Genomic DNA, 21,668 nt, shown 5'->3' with positions numbered 1-21,668 from the left:
GACATCTAGCACTACAAAGTCAACCGAAAAAATGTACTTGTCCACCTTGACAAGCACATCTTCAATGATGCCTCTTGGATGTCGCACTGTTCGGTCCGCTAGTTGCAAAGTCATCAGAGTAGGCCTAGGCTTACCCAAGCCTAGATTTTGAAAGAAGGTGTATGGCATGACGTTGATACTTGCCCCTGAGTCCGCCAATGCCATTTCTTCACCTAGATTGCCAATATTACATGGAATGATGAAGCTTCCCGGGTCTTTCTTCTTGTTCGGCATGTTCTTTCACAATACCGCCGAGCATGAAGCATCTAAAATCACTGAAGCACTTTCCTCCAACTTCCTCTTGTTAGTCAACAAGTCTTTCAAGAACTTCACATACTTAGGCATTTGGGCCAATGCCTCAACAAAAGGAATATTGATGTGGAGTTTCTTGAACAAACTCAGGAACTTCTTGTACTATTCATCCCCTTGGTCATTTTTCAATCTAGAGGGATAAGGGATTCTTGGCTTGAAAGGTGGGGGTGCCACCTCTTTCTCTTTGCTTGTTCCCTCTTCTACCTCTATAACCTCGGGTGCGTGTTCTTTTGACTTCTCACTCGGAAGCCTACCTTCACTCTCATGACCACTTCTCAAAGTGATCGCCTTCACGTGCTCTCTAGGATTGGTCTCTGTATTACTCGGCAAGCTTCCATGTTGCCTTTCAGAGAGAGACTTCGCAATTTGCCCCACCAGATTTTCAAGGTTATGCAAAGAGGCGTTGTGGTTGTGAAGTGTAGCCATAACTGATTCAAACCTAGTATTTGCAGATTGCACAAATCTAGCCAAGTGCTTCTCTAGGTCAGTCATTCGGGTTTCCAAACCTGAGACTCTATTTTCCAACTGGGGGCTTGTTGTTGTTGTTGGAAACCCAGTGGCCCCATGGCCTTTTGTGGACCTTGATTACTCCATGAGAAATTAGGATGATTCTTCCAACCCGGATTGTAGGTATTGCTATATGGATTTCCTTGAGGTCTCATGCCATTACCTACAAAATCAACATTCTCCACCGAAGAAACATCACCAATAGAGATCGGGCAATCGGAGGTAGCATGTCCTCCACCACACCTGGTGCAATTAGTCACGGCCGCCACTCTATTTGAAGTTAGAAGATCTAACTTCTTATTCAAATTTTCCACTTGGGCCGCCAATGAAGTTACCACATCTATCTCATGGAGATTGGCCATCTTTTTCTTCTCCCTAGCATTCCATTGGTAGCTGTTTAACCCCATTTCTTTAATCAACTGACGGGCCTCATCGGGGTTCTTGCTACCTAAGGTACCTCCTGTTGCCACATCCAAGAGTTGCCTTGTACTCTGGTTCAAACCATTGTAAAAGGTTTGAACAATCATCGACTCCGGGAATCCGTGTTGTGGGCACTTCCTCAGGAGCTCCTTGAACCTTTCCCATGTCTCGAATAGAGACTCCAATTCCAACTGAACAAAGGATGAGATCTCGTTCCTAAGCTTTGCTGATTTTTCGGGAGGGAAATAACGAGCTAGAAAAGCTTCCACCATCTCCTCCCACATGGTAATTGACGCTCTAGGTAACGAGTGTAGCCACTGCTTCGCTCTCCCCTTTAGGAAAAATGGGAAGGCTCACAATTTGATGGCATCATCCGTCACCCCATTTATCTTCAGCATATCACACACCTCGAGAAAGCTCTATATGTGGCTGTTTGGATCCTCATCGGCCAAACCATTGAATTGTGCGGATTGCTGCAACATGTGGATGAATGCCGGTTTCAACTCAAAGTTCTGAGATGTAATCGGGGGACGCACAATGCTCGATTGTGTCCCCAACACTGAAGGTCTAGCATAATTGGATAATATTCGCTGTTGTTCATTCTGTTCTGCCATGTTTTCAGATCTTTCCACTTCCAAATCAGCTAAATTAGACAGTTCTTGTACAGGCCCTTTCCCTTTTCTTCTAAGTGTACGTTCAAGCTTGGGATCCCCTTCAATCAATATTGAGAGATTCCCTCGGCTCATAACCTAAAGCTGCAACCAAAAAGAAAGAAAAAGAAATCAGAATGATGATAGAATAAGAAGATATGAAATAGAATGTATGGTGAAATAGCTAACAAAACAAAGTGCAAAGTATCTCTAAACGCCTATTCCACAGCAACGGTGCCAAAAACTTTACAATATCCCCTTGCGTATATCCCGCAACTGCACGGGTTTGTCGAAGTAATAATCCCGGATGAGCGGGTATCAAATCCACAGGGAATAGAGAATAAAAACACTTAATTCACTTGTTAGCTATGTGAAAGATCAATGATGATAAGTGTGACAATGATTCAATTCTCAACAATAAAAACAACAAGTAAGAGAGCAAAAGTAAAGAAGGGGGTAAGGCAATCGATAAAGATGGGGTACCCGGATAATGCCCCGCCTAGGATAATTGTTTCAAGAGCAAGAACCCTCTATTATGCTTCCTAATCAATGCAATGGTGAGTCGTGGAAATCCTTAATTACATAGTCCCACATCTAAGGTCAACTATGCCTAACTCTATCAATGTCCCGGAGGAGAAATTAGATAACCTCTCAACCTCGCACTCGCATAGAGTTGGCATGAGCTCTATGGATTCCAAGTGATAAATATCTTCCTAATTATAGACCTAACCCTTTGGTCCAGGTGGAAGGTCCCTAACCACGATTAAGCCCTAGATACTAAGATCACCTCAACGCTTCACTGCGTTGCATGCGCAACTAAGCCCCAGCGAAAGTTCACCCCTTAGACCATTCACTCTATTATGGCCGCAAAGAACTCGAGGAACGGAGGTAGAATCTATAACGTCGGAGGAGAAAGGGGACGCTCCTGTACCTCTTGACTCACCCTCTCAGCCCTCTCCAACCTAGCTTTGTCTAACGCTCGTGGTGTGTCACTCACTCACAAGGTTACCAATGAGAACTCTCAACCCTAGTGTCACTCTAGTGGAATATTCATACAATCAAGCATTCAAGGTTGGAACTCACAATAAACATCAATTAATTGAAAGCATAATAAAGAGATTCAATGAAATGATTACATCCTAGAGTTCACAAATACCCAAGTACCCACTAGGGGTTTAGCTCTCCATGGAGCTAAGTACAATCAAAGAAATAGAATGTAAAAGCAATAAATCCATAAAGAAACCTCCTCAATAGTCATGTCGATGGTCTTGTGGAAAGTCCTCTACTCGTCGTCCAAGGATTCCCTCGTCCGGTATAGGATACGCCTCGACGGAAGCTTCCCTACCAACCTTCTTCCTAAGGAATGACTATGTCAGAGCCATAGAACCTCTCCAAAACCTTAGCCAATACCCCTCAAAACCCTAGCCGAATCCCTCTCTTAAGTTGTGGAAAAGATGGAGAAAAGAATACTAAAATTGGGGCTGATTCGGCTATAAATAGGGCTGGAATAGGGCAACTACACGGGCGTGGATGCTTCACGCGCCCGTGCGGAATTTCCACGCGGGCGTGGATAATTTCCACACGCCCGTGTGGATTCTTTGAACTTCTGTTTCCTCGGTCGGCTGTGAACAGTGCTGCTACAGTATATTCTACTATGTTGCTGCGGTGCTCTGCTACAGTATCCGGCCTGAATAGCTTCCCCAATCCATACTTTCATCGGAGTAACGCAAATGGGCACACGTTCATGTCGTGGATCACTTGCTTCTTCAATGATAGGCAAGTTGGTGGAGCTCTTGTTCTATGTGCATAAGTCGGAATGCTCGAGTGTGATTGCCTTTGTGCCCCTCCAAATGGATGTGCCAACTAGAATACGAGGAGGTTGGCACACACTCTAGCATCTCACAACCCGACCTATGTCTTAGCATTTGAACCTTACAAGATTTCCTCCAAAAATCAGTGCATTGTGCTCTACATTGGCTTCTTTCCTTCATACTCGCTCTCACAACCCTACCTGCACGAAAGTACAATAAAAACACACATATTAGTGTTAAAACCCCAAGAAAAGTAATGCTCAACATAAGGAATGAACGCTTCGCATTCATATCGCACAAGCACTTATCACATTCTTATCACACAAGCACTTATCATTTATCATGTCCAAACCATAAATAAGTTAGTTCCTCATGAAAGAAGACCATTCATATAACTCAAAGTAATAAATACATATAAAAAGAAGAAAGAAATACTCCCTCTAGCTTTAGATCCCCTTGGATGGGAAGATCTTGAAGGTTCAAAGAGATCTATCCTCAAATGATGCTTTTATGCCTAAGATCTTCTGCCTATCTCCTCCTCCGATGTTTACTATCCTTTTGGTCAAGCTTTGTTCAGAAGATCATCGGAAATCACAGCTAAGAAAGGTTGGGTGGCTGTTCAAGAAAACCAAGAAATCCCCACAAACAATACCCTAACACCTTTTTAAATGCTTTTTCGGCATGTCTTCATAGCCTGGCTCATTGGCGTGATGATACCGAGCAGAGCCATAGGATTTCTTCCAAAATTTTCATTAACTGCTACACTAAAGTGCCACAGTACCAGGGTTCCCATCAACAAAACTTGAGACTTTATCATTTCTCACCTCTTATATGTTTGTGCTATGTGTGTAAATCTCTTATCTCACATGCCTTTATCTGGTCTAGCCTAATATCTCCTATCAGTATACCTCTAGCTGCTAATTGCTTCACATACAATGAATACCAAGTCTTAAAAGTGCTAAGTGCTACTTCAATGGAGAACTAAGTTCCTTCTAATTCTTAAACTTGAAACTAAAGCCCTTTTTTTTCAAACACTAAGTAAGCAGTCAAAAAAATAAAGGGGACTTTTTTTTGGGACTAAAGTAAATTGTGTATTGCCTTTCTGAGGGATGTCCATGTTGGTTAGGCACCAGAAAAATAAACTACTTAGTTAGTCACTAGTCTACATATATTCGTTCATACCTAAGGAGGTTGTTAGCGTTAGGAACACTCTGGTTAGTAGCTGAGCCCCAAGTTAGTTGACAAATGCCCTTTTGCATATATACCACAAGTGTATGGGTTTGTCAAAGTAATAATACCGCAGTGAGTGAGTAGTCGAATCCACAGGGAATAGAGATTAGAAACATAAAGATTTCTATTTAACTAGAACAAAGATGAATCGATAATGATGTGAAAAAAATCAATGCAAACAGAAACAAGAAAAGAAGAAGGAGGCACAAATAAAAGATAGGAGAGGCAATCGATGATAAATGGGGCACACGGACATTGCTCACCCTAGGACTATTGTTTCAAGTGCAAGACCAATCATTATGTTTCCTAACTAATGCTTGATGAGTCATGGAGATCCTTAAACACACAGTCCCAAAACTTAAGGTCAATCGTGACTAACCCTCCACTATACCCCGGTGGAGAAATCTCTCAGTCTCGACACCTCACACTGTGCTATGTTGCTTTAGGCTCTAGGAATTCCAAGTGATAAACCCTATTCTCTAAAATATATCTAACCCTTTGGTCCAAGCGAAAGACCCTAGTCACAATTAAGCCCCAGATACCAAGGATTACTTCAACGCGTCACTCTATTGCTTTTGCAACTAAACCCCAGTGGAGTTCATCTCTTAGCACTTCATTCTATTGTGACAACAAAGAACTCTTGGAACATGGAGGTAAGATAAATCACGGCGGAGGGGAAAGTGGACGCTCCGCTATGTCTCGACTCACCCTCTCAACCCTCTCCAATCTAGTATTGTCTAACCCATTATGATGTGTCACTCATCCACAAGGATTACCAAAATGGATTCTCAACCCTAGTGTCACTCTAATGGAAAACCATCTCAATAAGCATTCAAGATTGGAACTCAATTAAAACATCAATTAAAGGAAGCATACTAAAAGGTCAAAGAAACAACATCATACTGCGGTTTACAAGTCCAAGTACCCACTAGGGGTTTAACTCTCCATGGAGCAAAATACAATCAATAATGAAATCAAAGGTAAAAATATGTGCATTCTATGAATAAAACCCCCTTGGTGTTCGTGTCAATGGTCCTGTGGAGTGGCCGTGTCTTCTCCAAAGGTCCCCTCGTCAAGCCTAAGGCTCCCCTCGCTGTATCGCTGCCAATGACACCTCCCCCAATAATTCTCTTCCGAAGGAAACGTGATGTTCAAGGCCGTAAACCCGTCCAAAAATCTAGCCAAAGCCTCTCCAAACCCTAGCCACGGGCGCCTCCAAAGGTGAAAAAAGAAGGCCAATAGATGGGAAAAGAGTATTCTGAAATCGGGATGAAATCGTGACTTAAATAGGGCTGGAATCGGGCATCCACACGAGTGTGTGGAATTTCTACATGCCTGTGTAAATATCCAGGAAATCAATTTTTTGCGTCCTGTAAATAGTAAGTGCTACAGTGTTTGCTGTATTGATTTGCTACAGTAACCTGCTATAGTCGCCAAAGTACTCCCGAATCCACACTTTTCATCTAGGCAACATAAACGGCCGCACGTCTACACTGTAGATTGCATTGCATCTTCAAATAAAAGCACATTTGACGATAATCTTGCTAGCTTTGTACAAGTCGGAACACATGAGCGTGACTGCTTTTGTGGCCCTCCAATTTGTATATTTCCTTGAACACCATGGAGGTTGGCATACATTCACATGTCTTTGAGCACAACTTGTGTCTTCACGTTTGTTCACTCCAAGATTTTATCAACTAAATGCACTCACAATCTACTTTGGCTTCTTTCTTCTATATTCATCTCCACTACCCTACATGCACAAAAGAACACAAATACACATTCATTAGCTGATAAAATCTGAGAAAAGTAATCCTCATCATAAGAAAAGAATACTTTGTATTACTAATACACAAGCACTTATAAAACTCCCCCACACTTAAACTTTTGATTGTCCACAAGCAAAAATGAAACATTGAAGTATAGAAGAAGGAACTATTGAAAGTGCTTTGCCTTAGGTTGACCAAAGCATGCAATGGGAAGCATTCTACAAGTAATTTGAATTTCAACACTAAATAAGAAAAGTTAATGCTCTAGCTAAAAAACTCGATTCAAAAAAAGGATAACAAACCCGAAATCCTGTGAATGTGTGTAGACTCAGTTAAGTCGACCAAACGTATACTCCTCAAAGTTCTAAGTATAGGGGACTTATTTACTTGCACTCTTTCTCTTGTTTCTTTTACTTTTGTTACATCACATTTTGTCACACAAATCACTATTTACTTTTCATTTAGTTAAAAAACAATTCAAGCGTTTTTATTTCCTACTCTCTGTAGATACGATACCCACTCATCTGGGATTTATTACTTCGACAAACCCGTGCATTTGCAGGATATACGCAAGGGGCGTTGTCAAGTTTTTGGCACCGTTGCCGGGGAGTAGCCATTTAGAGATACTTTGCACTTTGTTTTCTTAGCTATTCATTCATTCATTCTATTTCACATCTTTTTTTCTATTATCATTCTGATTCTATTTTCTTTCTTTTAGTACAGCTCCAAGTTATGACCCGAAGGAACCCTTCGATTTTGATTGAAGGAGATCCTGAACTTGAACGTACACTCAGAAGAATAGGAAAGAAACCTGTATAAGAACTGTCTAACCAAGCTGAGATAGAAGTGGAAGGGTCAGATAATATGGCAGAACAGAATGAGCAACAGGGAACACTTTCTGATTATGCTAGACCCTCAGTTTCGGGCACACAATCGAGTATTGTGCGACACCCGGATTACAACTCTGAACATCAAGCTAAAGCTCGGCATTCATCCAAATGATTTAGCAAATAGTGCAGTTCAATGGTTTGGCTGATGAGGATCCAAAAAACTATATAGAGAACTTCTTGGAAGTTTGTGATATGCTGAAAATTAATAGTGTATCATATGATGCTATTAGATTGAGGGCTTTCCCATTCTCTCTGAAGGGAAGAGCCAAGCAGTGGCTACATTATTTGCCCAAGGCCTCCATCATGATGTGGAATAAGATGGTCGAAGCTTTTCTTGCTAGATACTTTCCTTCGGGGAAATCAGCCAAGCTTCAAAATGAGATTTCATCGTTTGTACAGATAGAGTTGGAGTCATTGTTTAAGACATGGGAGCGCTTCAAGGATCTTCTGCGGAGGTGCCCACAGCACAGATTTCACGAATGAATGATTATTCAGACTTTTTATACTGGGTTGAATCCGAGTACAAGGCAATTGTTAGATGCCGCCGCAGGAGGTACAATGGGGAGTAAAACCCCAAAAGAAGCCTGATAGTTAGTGGAAGACATGGCCATGAATAGTTATTAGTGGAATGCACGGGAAAGGAAAAAGGTAGCCGGGCTCAATGAAATAGATGCTGTAATTTCATTGGCGGCTCAAGTGAAATCGTTGAGTAATAAGTTAGATCTTCTAACTTTGAATAGAGTGGCGGACGTGACTACTTGCACCGGGGGTGGTTGAGGACATGCTCCCTCCGATTGCACGATTTCCATTGGTGATGCATCTTCAGTTGAGAAGGTTGATTTTGTGTGTAATGCAATGAGGAACTAATGAAATCCATATAGCAACACCTATAATCCGGGTTGGAAGAGTTATCCCAATTTCTCGTGGAGCAACCAAGGTCCACAAAAGGCCATTGCACCATTGGGTTTCCAACAACAATAAGCCCCAAACTTATAGAACCGACTTTCAGGTTTGGAGACCTGAATAACCGATTTGGAGAAGGCCTTGACAAGGTTTATGCAATCGTCGGATACAAGGTTTCAATCAGTTGAGGCTACACTTTGCAACCACACCGCTTCTTTGCACAATCTTGAAAATCAAGTGGGATAAATTGCGAAGTCTCTATCGAAGAGATAACAAGGGAGCTTGCTGAGTAATACTTAGACCAATCCCAGAGAGTATGTGAAGGTAATCACTTTGAGAAGTGGTCGTTAGGTTGAAGGTAGGCTTCCAAGTGAGAAGCCCAATGAACATGCACCCGATGTCATAAAGTTTGAGGAGGGAACAAGCAAAAAGAAGGAGGTGGCACCCCCACCTTTCAATCCAAGAATCCCTTATCCTTCTAGATTGAAAAATGACCAAGGGGATGAACAATACAAGAAGTTCCTGAGTTTGTTCAAGCAACTCCACATCAATATTCCTTTTGTTGAGGCATTGGTTCAAATGCCTTAGTATGCAAAATTCTTGAAGGACTTGTTGACTAACAAGAGGAAATTGGAGGAGAGTGCAGAGTGCTCCAGTGATCTTAGATGCTTCTTGCTAGGTGGTGTTGCAAAAGAATATGCCGAACAAGAAGAAAGACCCAAGAAGCTTCATCATTCTGTGTAACATTGGCAATTTGGGTGAAGAAATGGCATTGGCGGACTCAGGGGCCAGTATCAACGTCATGCTATACACCTTCTTTCAGAAGCTAGGCTTGGGAGAGCCTGGGTCCACTCGGATGACTTTGCAATTGGCGGACCGAATAGTGAGACATCCGAGGGGCATCATTGAAGACGTGCTAGTCTAGGTGGACAAGTACATTTTTCCGATTGAACTTATAGTGTTGGATGTCGATGAGGATGCGGATGTACATTTGATACTTGGGAGGTCGTTCTTGCGTACTTCTAAGGCATTAATTGTCATGGATGGCGGGAAACTGACATTGAGGGTTGGAGATGATAAGCTCACATACTGCCTCGCCGAAGCCATGCGACATTCTCTCGATTTTCAATGATACTTTGTATGTTCTAGACATTACTGATGAGATTGTTAATGAATACATGCTAAAAATGTTCAACACAAATCCATACGAGGGGTTTGTTCGACCAAGTGGTGGACAATGAAGAAGTAATGATGCTTGGTCCAATACAAGAAGTACCATCTACTATGGGGATAATGAAGAAGGTACTCTGGAAGATGAAGAGGGCTAGAAGACGCCATCGAAAATGCTCAAAGGCTGTTGGAGATGGGCATGAACCGAACAAATTGGATGAACCTTTGCTAGGTGGTCCCAAGCCTGATAATTCACCCTCTACCTTCAGGACAATTTGCTCATCATGCTTTAAAGTTATGGGTAAGAGGCAACCTTCATCTATGAACCCTCGTGAGGTAAGACAAAGTACGTCAAGCTTAGTGACATTAAACAAGCATTTCTTGGGAGGCAACCCAAGTGTTTACTGTTTTCATAGTTGAGTAGTTTAGTGTTTTCATGAATAAAGTGTTGAGTGTTGGTGTCTTGATTTTTAGATGCTTCTGTGGTGTTTTATTGTGGGGTTTTAATGTTATCGTGTGTTTTCATGTGGATTTGGTGAAGTTTTGGTCGCTTGAGCTAGTTTCTCATGTTTTTCATTGGTATAGTTTGCATAATAGGGCAGGCTCTGAATGTGTAATCATGTCCAAGAATTTTTTGCTTAGCCAGTAGAGTTTTTATGGCAGCCAGACAAAACGCACGGGCGTGTGGAATTTTCACACGCCCGTGGATTTGTACTGCGAGTTCATCTAGAGAAGACATTGGGGCGTGGACACGCCCCTGTGAGCAACCTTGTGATTTCCGCACGTCCGTGGGTAATTTCCAGCACGGGTTGTGTGTTTTTCTATAGAGACTTAGCAAATCATCCCGAGAGCGGACAGGGGTGTGGACTCGCCGTTGTGGGGAAACCTTTGACAAACGCACGGGTATGGGTATTTTCCGCACGCCCATGCGGATCTTTCAGAAGAGCTCTCTCCATCTCGAGAAGACATAGGGGCGTGCGTTCACCGTTGTGAGTTGGGCGTGTGAATGTCCACGCACGTGCGTAATTTTCGCACATGCGTGCAAAACACTTAGATGATTCTCTCGATTGGACAGAGAAGCCACTAGGGTGTGCGGCTACCCCTATGGGTCAGGTACACGGCCGTGGGTATTTTCCGCAAGCCTAGTCAGTTGTATTCAGAGACATAAGGAGTGTTTTCCCTAGAGCACACAAGGGCGTGCGTCTGTCCCTATGGCTCTTTCCTATGGAGGCGCATGGGTGTGGGTAATTTCTGCACGCCCGTTCGGTTGCGTAGAATTCCAAGAGATGCGATTTTCCTTTAAAAATTTGGTTAAAATTTTCATCCATTACCCTTCCAGACACTCGAAAATCACTCTTGACCAATTTCCCGACCTCTCACCGCTATTTTAGAGGGATTTCTAGTCAATTTTCATGCCGAAGTCGAATTTTTCATACCCATTTCATAGGTAAATCTATTAACATGTCTTCTATTCACCATTTCTTGTTTTTAGTGGATTAAAAGTCTTGAATTGAACCAATTTTCACTTTATAATGGTTTATGCATGTTTAGAGAGAGTTTAACCGTGTTTTTAAGTTGTATTTTAGGAAATTCCACACGCCCGTGTGTTAATTCCACAAGCCCATGTGGAATATCTACAGGGGCATGTGGATTCCCGATTCCACCCTTTAAAAGCCGATTTCAGCCCCGATTTTAGCATTCTTTTCTCCATTTTTCCCCAACTTGAGTGAGGGCTGTTGCTAGGGTTTTGAGAGATATTGGCTAGGGATTGGGAACAGGTTCTACGGCTCCAATATCGCACTCCATTTGGAAAAAGGTTAGTTGGGAGAGCTTTCGTCAGCACCGATCCGGCGAGGTGTATCCTAGGCTAGACAAAGGGACCTTTGGACGAATAGAGGACTCTCCACAAGACCATCATTACAACTATCGTGGGGGTTTTCTATGGATTTGTTGCTTTTACATTCGATTTCATTAATTATAATTAGCTCCATGGAGAGCTAAACCCCCTAGTGGGTATTTGGATTGCGAACCCTAAGATGTATTCGATTCATTGAACCTTGTTATTATGCTTTCATTAATTGTTACTTTTTTTATTGAGTTCCAATCTTCAATGCGTTGATTGTATTAATACTCCTTTAGAGTGATACTAGGGTTGATAGTTCTTGTTGCTAACCTTTGTGAGTGAGTGACACACCATGAGAGTTAGACAAAGCTAGATTGGAGAGGGTTGAGAGGGTAAGTCGAGAGGTAGCGGAGAGTCCCCTTTCTCTTGGGCTAAGGGATAACCTCCAATTCCTTGAGTTCTTTACGGTCATAGTAGAGTGAATGGGCTAAGGGATGACCTTCCGCTAGGGCTTAGTTGCGAGTGTAATGGAGTGAAGCGTTGAAGTGATCTTAGTATCTAGGGCTTAATTGTGGCTTGGGACCTTCCACCTGAACCAAAGGGTTAGGTTTACACATAGGAAGAGGATTTATCACTTGGAATGCCTAGAACTCATTGCAATTCTATATGAGTGCAAGGTTGCTTTCAATCTGTTGAAAGAGAAATTAGTACAAGCACCGATTTTCGATCACTTCAGATTAGATTGAACCCTTTCTAGCTCATGTGTGACGCGAGTGACTACGCTATTGGAGCAGTTTTAGGGCAGAGGAAAGGTAAACAGTTCCAACCAATTTTTTAGTGATAGTAAGACTCTCATGAGTGCTCAAAAAACTATACAACTACGGAAAAAGAATTGTTAGTGATGGTGTTTGCCTTTGACAAGTTCAGGTCAAACCTCATTCTATCTAGGGTCACCCTATTTACCAATCACTCGACACTCTGTTATCTCATGAATAATGCTGATGCGAAACTAAGGTTGATTCGTTGGATCGTATTGTTGAAAGAGTTTGATATGGAGATAAAAGATAAGAAAGAGACTGAAAATCTAGTTGCAAACCATTTGCCTTGATTGGAGGGTTGTGACGGTCAAGAGCCATCAAGCAAAGAAATTAACGATTTCTTTCTCGAGGAGCACTTGCTTGTAGTCCAAAGTTCAGAACCCATGGTTCGCGGATTTTGCAAACTACTTATCGGGGAAAACACTTAAGCAGGGCCTCACCTTCCAACAAAAGAAAAAGTTTTTCAGTGATGTAAAGAACTACTTTTGTGATGATCATACTTGTTTCGCATTTGTGTGGATCATGTGGTTCAAAGGTGTGTATGAAGGGAAGAAGATTGGGATATCCTTGCATATTGTTATTCCGGAAAGGTCGGGGTGCATTATGCTTCAAGCCAAATTGCTTAAAAAGCCTTAGCCACTGTATTTTATTGGCCGACTTTATTTTAGGATGCACATTAGTTTATTTATCGATGTGACAGCTGTCAGAGTACTAGAAATATATCATGTAAGGATGAAATGCCTCAAAATCTGATGCAATTTTTTAAGGTGTTTGATGTGTAGGGTATTGATTTCATCGGACCATGTCCAAAATCTAATGGTAATCAATATATTCTGGTGGCAGTTGATTATGTTTGTAAATGGGTGGAGGCTCAAGATCTACCTACTAATGATGCTCGAACCGTGGTTAAATTTCTGAAGTAGTTGTTCACTCGATTTGGAACCCCATGAATTATCATTAGTGAACGAGAAGTTATTTCTGCAACACTCAACTTGAAAAAGTGTTGAAGCGCTTGGAGTGCACCATCATCTTGCTACACCCTATCACCCATTGACAAGTGGTCAAGTGGAAGTCACAAATAGAGAGCTCAAGAGAATCTTTTACAAAGTCAATAGAACAAGGAAAGCAGGATTGGTAAAATTCCGATAGGGACCACTCCCTATAATTTGGTATATGGTAAGTCATGTCATTTACCTATGGAGCTTGACCATAAAGCCTATTGGGCCATCAAAACAATGAACTTTGACTTGCGAAAAGCGGGGAAACAAAGAATGCTTCATCTTAATAAGTTGGATGAATGGAGGATGAACGCATATGAGAATGCGAATATTCACAAGGAAAGGATTCGGAAGTGGCATGACAAGCATATAAAGAATCCAAAAGAATTTAAAGTTGGTGATTAAGTGTTGTTGTTTAATTCTCACCTATGGCTATTTCAGGGGAAGCTAAAGTCTATATGGTTTTGGCCTTATATTGTAACCGAAGTATCATCCTGTGGGGCCGTTAAAATCACTCATCCAAGGAAGCGTACATTTAAGGTGAGGGAACACTGACTGAAACCATACTTTGGAGGACGGGTGAGCAGCGATGCCAAGGAAGTATTCTTTCTCCATGAGCCCCTATGAGGTAAGGTGAGGTACATCAAGCTTCGTGACGTTAAACAAGCACTTCTTGGGAGGAAACCCAAGTTTTTATTGTTTTTCTGGGTTTTAGTTTAGTACTTGCATGAATAAAGGCTTTAGTATTGATGTCCTAATCTTTCATGCTGTTGCTGTGCTTTTCTCATTGATTATTGGTGTTTTTATGTGCTTAAATGTGATAGGCAAACTTTCTATGTTGTTTGAGTATGTTTTCCATGTTTCTCTAGTCAGTTTTTCATTGTATGGGCAGCCTCTAATTGTGTGTAAGTGTATAGAAATTTTTCTACATAGCGTGTGAATTTTTCTAAGTTAACCAGAGAAAACACATGACCATGTGGAATTTCAACACGGCCGTGTATTGTCGTTTAGAGCTCATCTCGAGAGGACAAAGGGGTGTGTGGGTGCCCCTGTGAATGATCTTGTGACGGTCACACGCACGTGGGTAATTTCCACATGGGCATGTGTTTCTCTACAGAGTCTCAGACTCCATCCCAAGAAGACACAGAGGCATGTGAATGCCCCTGCGATGACTGATATTGCTCACCCTCAAGTGTACGGTGTTAACAAGTAATACCCTGTGAGTGACACAGGGGTCGTATTCCATGGGGCTAAGGAGCTCCTATTACTCCTCCATCACCTATTATCTAACCTTACAACTTAAGCATGATTTACTATTCTAACAATTGCAATAATATAAACAACTTGCAAGAATAAAAACTATAAGCAGCACAGGAGATCACAAGAGCAACAATGAAATACAGAGGCCTAGGGATGAGGATCCCCTTGAGGGGTCATCATGATATATGGATGCACAGTAATAGCAAAGTGAGGGCGATTTATACAGAAGGATCTCAAGACTGGTCCAATCCTAATTTCTCGGTGATTGAACCCTAATCCCATACGAATGTCAAAAAGGATCTCTCCTTAATCACATTCCTGCAATCGCATTAAGTGTAGGGAAATCCTGCAATAACGACACACTTACCCTAAGTCTATGTTTAAGATTCGGAGGGTCTACCGACATCCAATTTCTCAGCATGTCGATCCAAGAATACCCCTTCTAGCTCGTTAAAGATCTAGTACATATGAGTAGGTCACATCTACACGTACAACTCAACAAAGAACTATGGATCTCTACATTTTATAGTTCTAGACACGAAGAACAATGAGCCAAGATATAATTCAACTCAAATGCATTTCAAATAAAAGTTTAGAATCCAAAATACATGATGAACCCCCCAAGGTTCACCTACATGCAGTGGCCTTGGGGATCTAGTGTGCCATCATGCAAACAAACATAACAAACTCAAGAAAAACACAAAACAAATGCATAAGAGGCACTCCCTAGTCCAAATACTAATGAAGAAGAACAATGCAAGCCGAATGACACTTCCTCTAGCCCAATGAATGCCGAATGCTCCTCCCACCTCGATGATGAAGCTTTCCCCTTGAAGTTCAAGCTCTTGATCATCTCCAAGCCTCAAGCCAAAATCTTTAATGATGTCTTCGTTTTCCTCCTTCCTTCTCCCAGGTGGTGGCTACCAAAAAGTCCCTCAATAAATCCTCCAAAAACTTCCTTATATCCTCCAAGCATACTCTCTTATAACAGTGTCCATACTAGTTCAATGAGCTCCTCATTGAGGCAGTATGCCTTCAAATACTTTTCATCTCTAGCTACAGTGTTCATCCCGGGGTCCATGATCTCCTCATTGAGGCAATATGCCTCGAATAAATTCCTGGCTCAAAAATTCTCCAAGTACTACAGTGGATGCTACAGTGTCACTTGTACAGTACTCCCGCTACAATAAGTTCCTACATAGAATATGCTACAATACTGAGAGATGGTTTTCTTCTCTTTTTCTACCCAAATCATATCTCCATGTCTTCCATGGCATTTTCATGCCCTGCAAAGAAAATAATACATGATTAAGCACAAAACGGGCATCCATTCATATAAAAATACATACTATAATTACAAAATACATATACTAAAATACATACATTTAGACACTTATCAAATATTCCAACACCTGAGCGTTTGCTTGTCCCCAAGCAAACAAATCATGAAAAACAAAGAGAATGATAAGTGGCTAAATGTATTACCTCTTGCTCAAATAGGTACAAGAATCTACAAGCAATGGAAAATGATTTACAGATAATGAGTTACAAACAGTAAGCACAACAGAAAGATCATGTCTCACATCCTATATGTCTGTACCATGTGTGTGAACCTTGTATCTCATTTGCCCTAACCTGGTCTAGCCTATTGAATTTTATCAGTACATCTTTAGATGCTAATCACTCCATAAACAAAGAATACTGAGACTGAGAATGTTAAGTGCTACTTCAATGAACAGGTAAGATCCTTCTAAATGTTATACTTGAACTAACTCCCATTTTTCTTCTTAGAACTTCTAGTAGGCAATCAAAAATATCACTAGGGTTTTTATTTTCATTTCCTTTCATCATTTTGTTTTTCTAGTCTGACTTACATAGACTGCACAAAAAATCTTTCTGGAGGGTGCACATGCAGTTTAGGCACAAGAGCCACCCAAATACTCGATTATAGTCTATATAGACGCATTCATGCTTCATTAACAGAGGAATACTGACATTGACTCTTTTTTTCTCCTTTTCCATTCATTTTCACATTCACCCTAGTTCACATCTTCAGACTACTCTACATGTCACAAAACTAGGGTAGCTCAACAAGACTTAGAAGTTCTTCAGAGTTCATTGAAGGATAGACCTTAATACTCTAAGACCAAGTACTCAAAGTTGTGTGTTAAGCATACACGATAGTTAGAGTAGTCATGTTGGCTATTCCTAGGTCATCAACATAAGATTCAGTGCACAAGACAGTATTGGAGGTGAAATAGATTCGATAGAGCATAAAAGAGCATGTAACTCACATCAATCATTAAACCATGCTAAACGAGTCTTACAATAATGAAGAAGCCATCATAGGTAACACTAGCTTGCAAATATTGACCCTAATACATGAAATACAACCATCCCCACACCTAGTGTTGTACATTATCCCCAATGTACACTAATCATGAAAAGCATATTAATATAGACAATGAAAACAATGGAGGAGGGTGAAAACAAACTTCCCCGGGTAATCTTGTGCACACGGTGAGATGTGACCCGAACAAAAGCTATTGAAATTTTTGCATGTCGGGTCGGGCTTCCATGAAATGTGGAGAGGCGTAGCAAGCTCCCATAATGCCCTGCAAGGCATAAAGGGGCATCATCATTCCAAACAAAACTTAAAATTGCAAAAATTAAATACTAGGGAGTAGTCAAACGCACAAACTAGATAAAGCAAATAAGGTCTTACACAAGGTTGGTAGGGCATCACCCTTCCCAACTTATTAAAATCAAACAAACACACATGTAGAAAGTAAAGCAAAATAACAAACTACCAAAATAAAGCAAGTGTCCATGCACAAATGTCAAACTAGTCATCACTAGACGTTGTTGATGTGGTGGTCTTGGTGTGCTTCGGAAGTGCTCAAAACCTCCAAGGTTAGTTGGCGATAGGTAGGAGCTTTGATTTAAACAAATTCGCCAACAACCACATAAAAGTAATTTTTTGACTTGTTCATCCATCCCAAGTGTTTCCAAAATAACCCATTCTATGTGGTGAAATGTGCTAAAAAAGTTTGGTCTTCAAAACTTCATACTTCACTTTATGATGAGCAAGCATAAAGTGGGGTTCTTCGGAGTTGGCCTTTAAGCTTCTTGGAAGTTTAGAGGCAAATTTCTTAATGTTCAGCATTCCTACATCAAGAATAAATCATATAAGGCTTAAAGGAATCCAAGGGAATGCAAAATGTGGTATGAACAGGGCAAGAAAAATGTAAAAATCAAGTGAATAGGGTCCATACGGCCATATGGAGGCCGTATAAACACTATTCAATTTGCAAGAGTTCCCCCACATCATGGAAATGAAAATATTTGTATATAAAATCAAGATATTCCATATCGATAATGTTCATACCACACAAGACAAGCTACATGCTTGAAAAATTCCACAAACAATCCCAAGAAAGCAAGAAAAAATGAAGAAAATGAAACTAGGTCATCAAAGTTCTTACCTACAAAAACTTGAGAATACTTGAGTAAAGCTTGGAGAAAACCACTAGATCGGCCTCTTAAAGAGGTTAGGAGATTATCTAAAACAAGAAAGGAGAAGATTTGTCCATGGCTTGATGGATAATGAAGGATAGAGCTCGGTTGGAGAAGAAGAATAGTGAAGAGAGAGACAAGGAGGCAAGTTTGGCATGATAGTTTAGACTCCATACGGCCTCAATGAGGACCTCATTGAGGCCGTATGCCCTAGGCCTTTCTCTCTGTTTGGGGCATACGGCCTGAATGAGGAGCTCATTGAGGCCATATGCCCTAGAAATCATGTTTTAAAGCTTCAATCACTTCTCCAAACACATGGGCATGGCTACAAAGTGTTCCAAAAACACCTCCAACATGAAATAATGGTTCAAAATTTTGGTCTAATGCATGAAATGATAGCCAAAACAAGTGTTTCTCATTGATGCACACAAGTAAACAACCATATAGATGATGATAATAATATACAAAGCTATTAGAGCATGGACTTATTCACATTCAAATCTTTAAAGAAAATACGAAAAGAACACTAATATGCTAAAATGAACACAAAGAACATAAAAACATGAAATTAAACCACTGAATGCTTGGGTTGGCAACTAAGAAGCACTTGTTTAACATTGCGAGCTTGACGTACCTTGTTACTTACCTCACGGGGTACGAATAGTGAGAAGTTACCCCCGGTCACCTTTGAATTGTTGTTTCTTCATGATAAATTCAATGACATCAATGAATGAATTTCAAATTTTTCATGAGTAAAGGGAGGTGAAGATTGTACCTTCTTTTCTTGAGGTGTTGGATGAGAATGAGTGATACCTTTCTTCTTCCTTCCACGGACCTTCCTCCAAATTTTTTTCAACATTGAATCTTTTTTCCCTTTTTCTTTAGCATTGGTACACATAACCTTCTCCTTTGGCTTCTTCAAATTAGAACTTGGAAGAGGAGGGTGAGGTTCTTCTTGATGTTCATTTCCTAGCTCTACCAAGTACTCATCCAATGGGTTCAATGATAGCACCTCCTGCACATAATCATAAATTAAAAGTTCAGTTTCATCAATAAAATAAAGCATGTCATCATGGTCCAATGAGTGTTTCATGGCCGCTGGTAGAGTGTATACTGCTTCTTCCTCTCCAACCCTCAATGTTAATTTTCCTCCTTTAAGGTCAATTAGGGACACCGGAGGTAGTAAGAAATAGCCGACCAAGAGTCAACGGTGTCTCCACATCTTCATCAATATCCATGATGACAAAATCCACAGGAAACACAAATTTGTCCTCCTAGACAATTACATCCTCCACATTCCATGAGGTTTCCTTGTTGATCGATCCGCCAATTGTAAAATCATTTTCGTGGGTCTAAGTTCATCCAGACCAAGCTTCAAATACATGGTATAGGGCATAACATTGATGCTCACTCCGGAGTTTGCTAAGGCATTTTCTTGAACTCCACCCTCAAGTACACATGGAATTATGAGGCTTCCCGGATCTTTCAATTTTTTGTGGAAGCTTCTTCTCCAAGATGGCCAAGCAATTTCCCGTGAGTGCAACTGTGCCCTCTTCCTCCAACTTTCTCTTGTTTGTAAGAAATTCTTTCTAGAAAACTTGGCATACTTGGGCATTTGAGTTAAAACTTCCACTATCGGGATGCTTATGTGGAGTTGCTTGAAGATATTGATAAATTTTCTGAATTGAGCATCCTCCTTATCATGCTTCAATCTGGCCAGATAGGGAATTGGAGGTTTGTATTCAGATTTCTTTGATGAACCCCTTGGTGGAATTTCCTTGTTTTTACCTTGCTTGCCTTTCTCAGTAACTTTCTCAACTATGTTGGGGTCTTCCACTTCGGCTACCCCAGTTTCCTTGACACTTGGGTCAACTTTGACCCTTGTCTTAATCTGTCTCCTTCTTTTAAGGGCAATGGCTTTCAATTGATCTCTTGGGTTCTCCTCAGTGTTGCTAGGAAGACTGCCTGAAGGTCACTCCGACTTTGCTTTAGCAAGCTGCTCCACTTGGTGCTCAAGGGAGTGTACAGAAACTTGATGATTCCGTAAAATGGAGCCTATGGTTATAGGGCGTTTTGGCATCACACCCTCGCGCGGGAGTGACAAGGCCAAGAGAAGTAGGGAGTGGTTATTCTATTCCCATAGACCATTTTTCAGCACGTCTGTACGATCGGATATTTTACTCGGGCACGATCTGGTTTCATGACCGAGAGCGGAGTAGCCACCCGCTCAACTACCAAGATATAGAGAATATCGATCATCATCCGTATAAGCAGATGCGTACAAGTGGAGACTGTCTCTCGATCAGCAAGAGCGATTATCGAGATATCCGGGGCGGATGCACAGTGATTATCTGACGTTGTGGACAGACGGAAGACAAGAGTGGGAAGTACATAGTGATGGCGGACCCTGGCTATACGGACTTTAGCCATTGAATGGGGAACACATTTTGTCTCTTTCCCTTCGTCCATGGAATTCATGGGAATACGGCCGTCTCTTTTCTCCTTGGCTAAGATGCCATTCTTATGGCTATATAAAGGGACCTTCCTCTCCTTGGATGATCATCCTCAAGTATTTCTCATTCTCATCTCCTTTCCTCACTTGAGAGAGTTTCTCTTGTAACATTAGGAGCCCGGAGTGCTCTTAGGAGGAGAGTGTCTTGGGTGGTTGTAATAGCTTCCATATATCAATAGAGATTTTTACTCTTTTCTCTCTTATCCTTGTGTCTTGCTATACTTTGTGCATGTCCTTGGGCTGGTGAGTGTTTTTTCACAAAATCGGAGTAGGCTGACTTGTGAGGAGCACAAGTGTCGCACGGTCGAGTGTTTTGGTTGCCACACCAAAGACCCCCGTGACACCTATCTTATTGAACTGTCCAACATGTTGAGCAAGCTTACCATTCACCTTACTGAAACTAAGTATCCATACTGCTGGTTATGCTATTAAACCTTGATTCAGTGTTCATCATAAACTTGGCAAGCACATTCTTAGTAGTAAATCTCTTCTCTAGTATTGGTTGTTGTATTTGAGAACCTTGTGGAGGTGGTGCAGCTTTTTGTTGTTGCCCCTGATTCCATGAAAAGTTTGGGTGATATTTCCATCCCATATTATATGTTGAGCTGTAAGGGTTTCCTTGTGGCCTTTGTCCCCCAATTTAATCAACATTCTCAACTAGGGCGATGGATGAGCTAACAATAGGATATTTGGCGACTCCATGCCCTCCACCACAAGTGCTACAGCTCGTCACTGACTCTGACTTCGAACTACTACCCATGAGCATGTCTAGCTTTCGAGACAACACATCAACCTTTGCGTCTTGAGCATCATTGGAACTAACTTCATAAATTCTGGCCCCTTTCTGTGGTGCACTCTTGAGGCCCAACGAGACTCATTGCTTGCCATTGATTGAAGGAGTTGCTCGGCTTCGTCGGGGTACTTGTTGCTAAAGAGATCCACCCGGTGCGGCATCAATTAGTTGTCGAGTTGCATAGATTTAACCCATTATGGATGATCTGAACCCGCATGCAAGAAGCA

General features: G+C 41.4%; 2 non-coding genes across 2 annotated transcripts; one reads left to right on the top strand and one right to left on the bottom strand.

Moving 5' to 3' along the window:
* The first annotated feature begins 1,395 nt into the window (after positions 1–1,395).
* LOC120272737 lies at positions 1,396–1,502 on the top strand. Its single transcript, XR_005540277.1, has one exon. It is a non-coding gene; the product is annotated as a small nucleolar RNA R71 (small nucleolar RNA).
* A 6,492-nt stretch (positions 1,503–7,994) lies between these two features.
* Positions 7,995–8,101, bottom strand: LOC120272799. The gene has a single exon (XR_005540335.1). It is a non-coding gene; the product is annotated as a small nucleolar RNA R71 (small nucleolar RNA).
* Between the last annotated feature and the right edge of the window lie 13,567 nt (positions 8,102–21,668).

Source organism: Dioscorea cayenensis, chromosome 11 (assembly GCF_009730915.1).
Source record: "Dioscorea cayenensis subsp. rotundata cultivar TDr96_F1 chromosome 11, TDr96_F1_v2_PseudoChromosome.rev07_lg8_w22 25.fasta, whole genome shotgun sequence".
NCBI lineage: Eukaryota > Viridiplantae > Streptophyta > Magnoliopsida > Dioscoreales > Dioscoreaceae > Dioscorea > Dioscorea cayenensis.
Note: the sequence above shows the minus strand (reverse complement) of the source record. Positions and strands in the feature narration are given on the sequence as shown.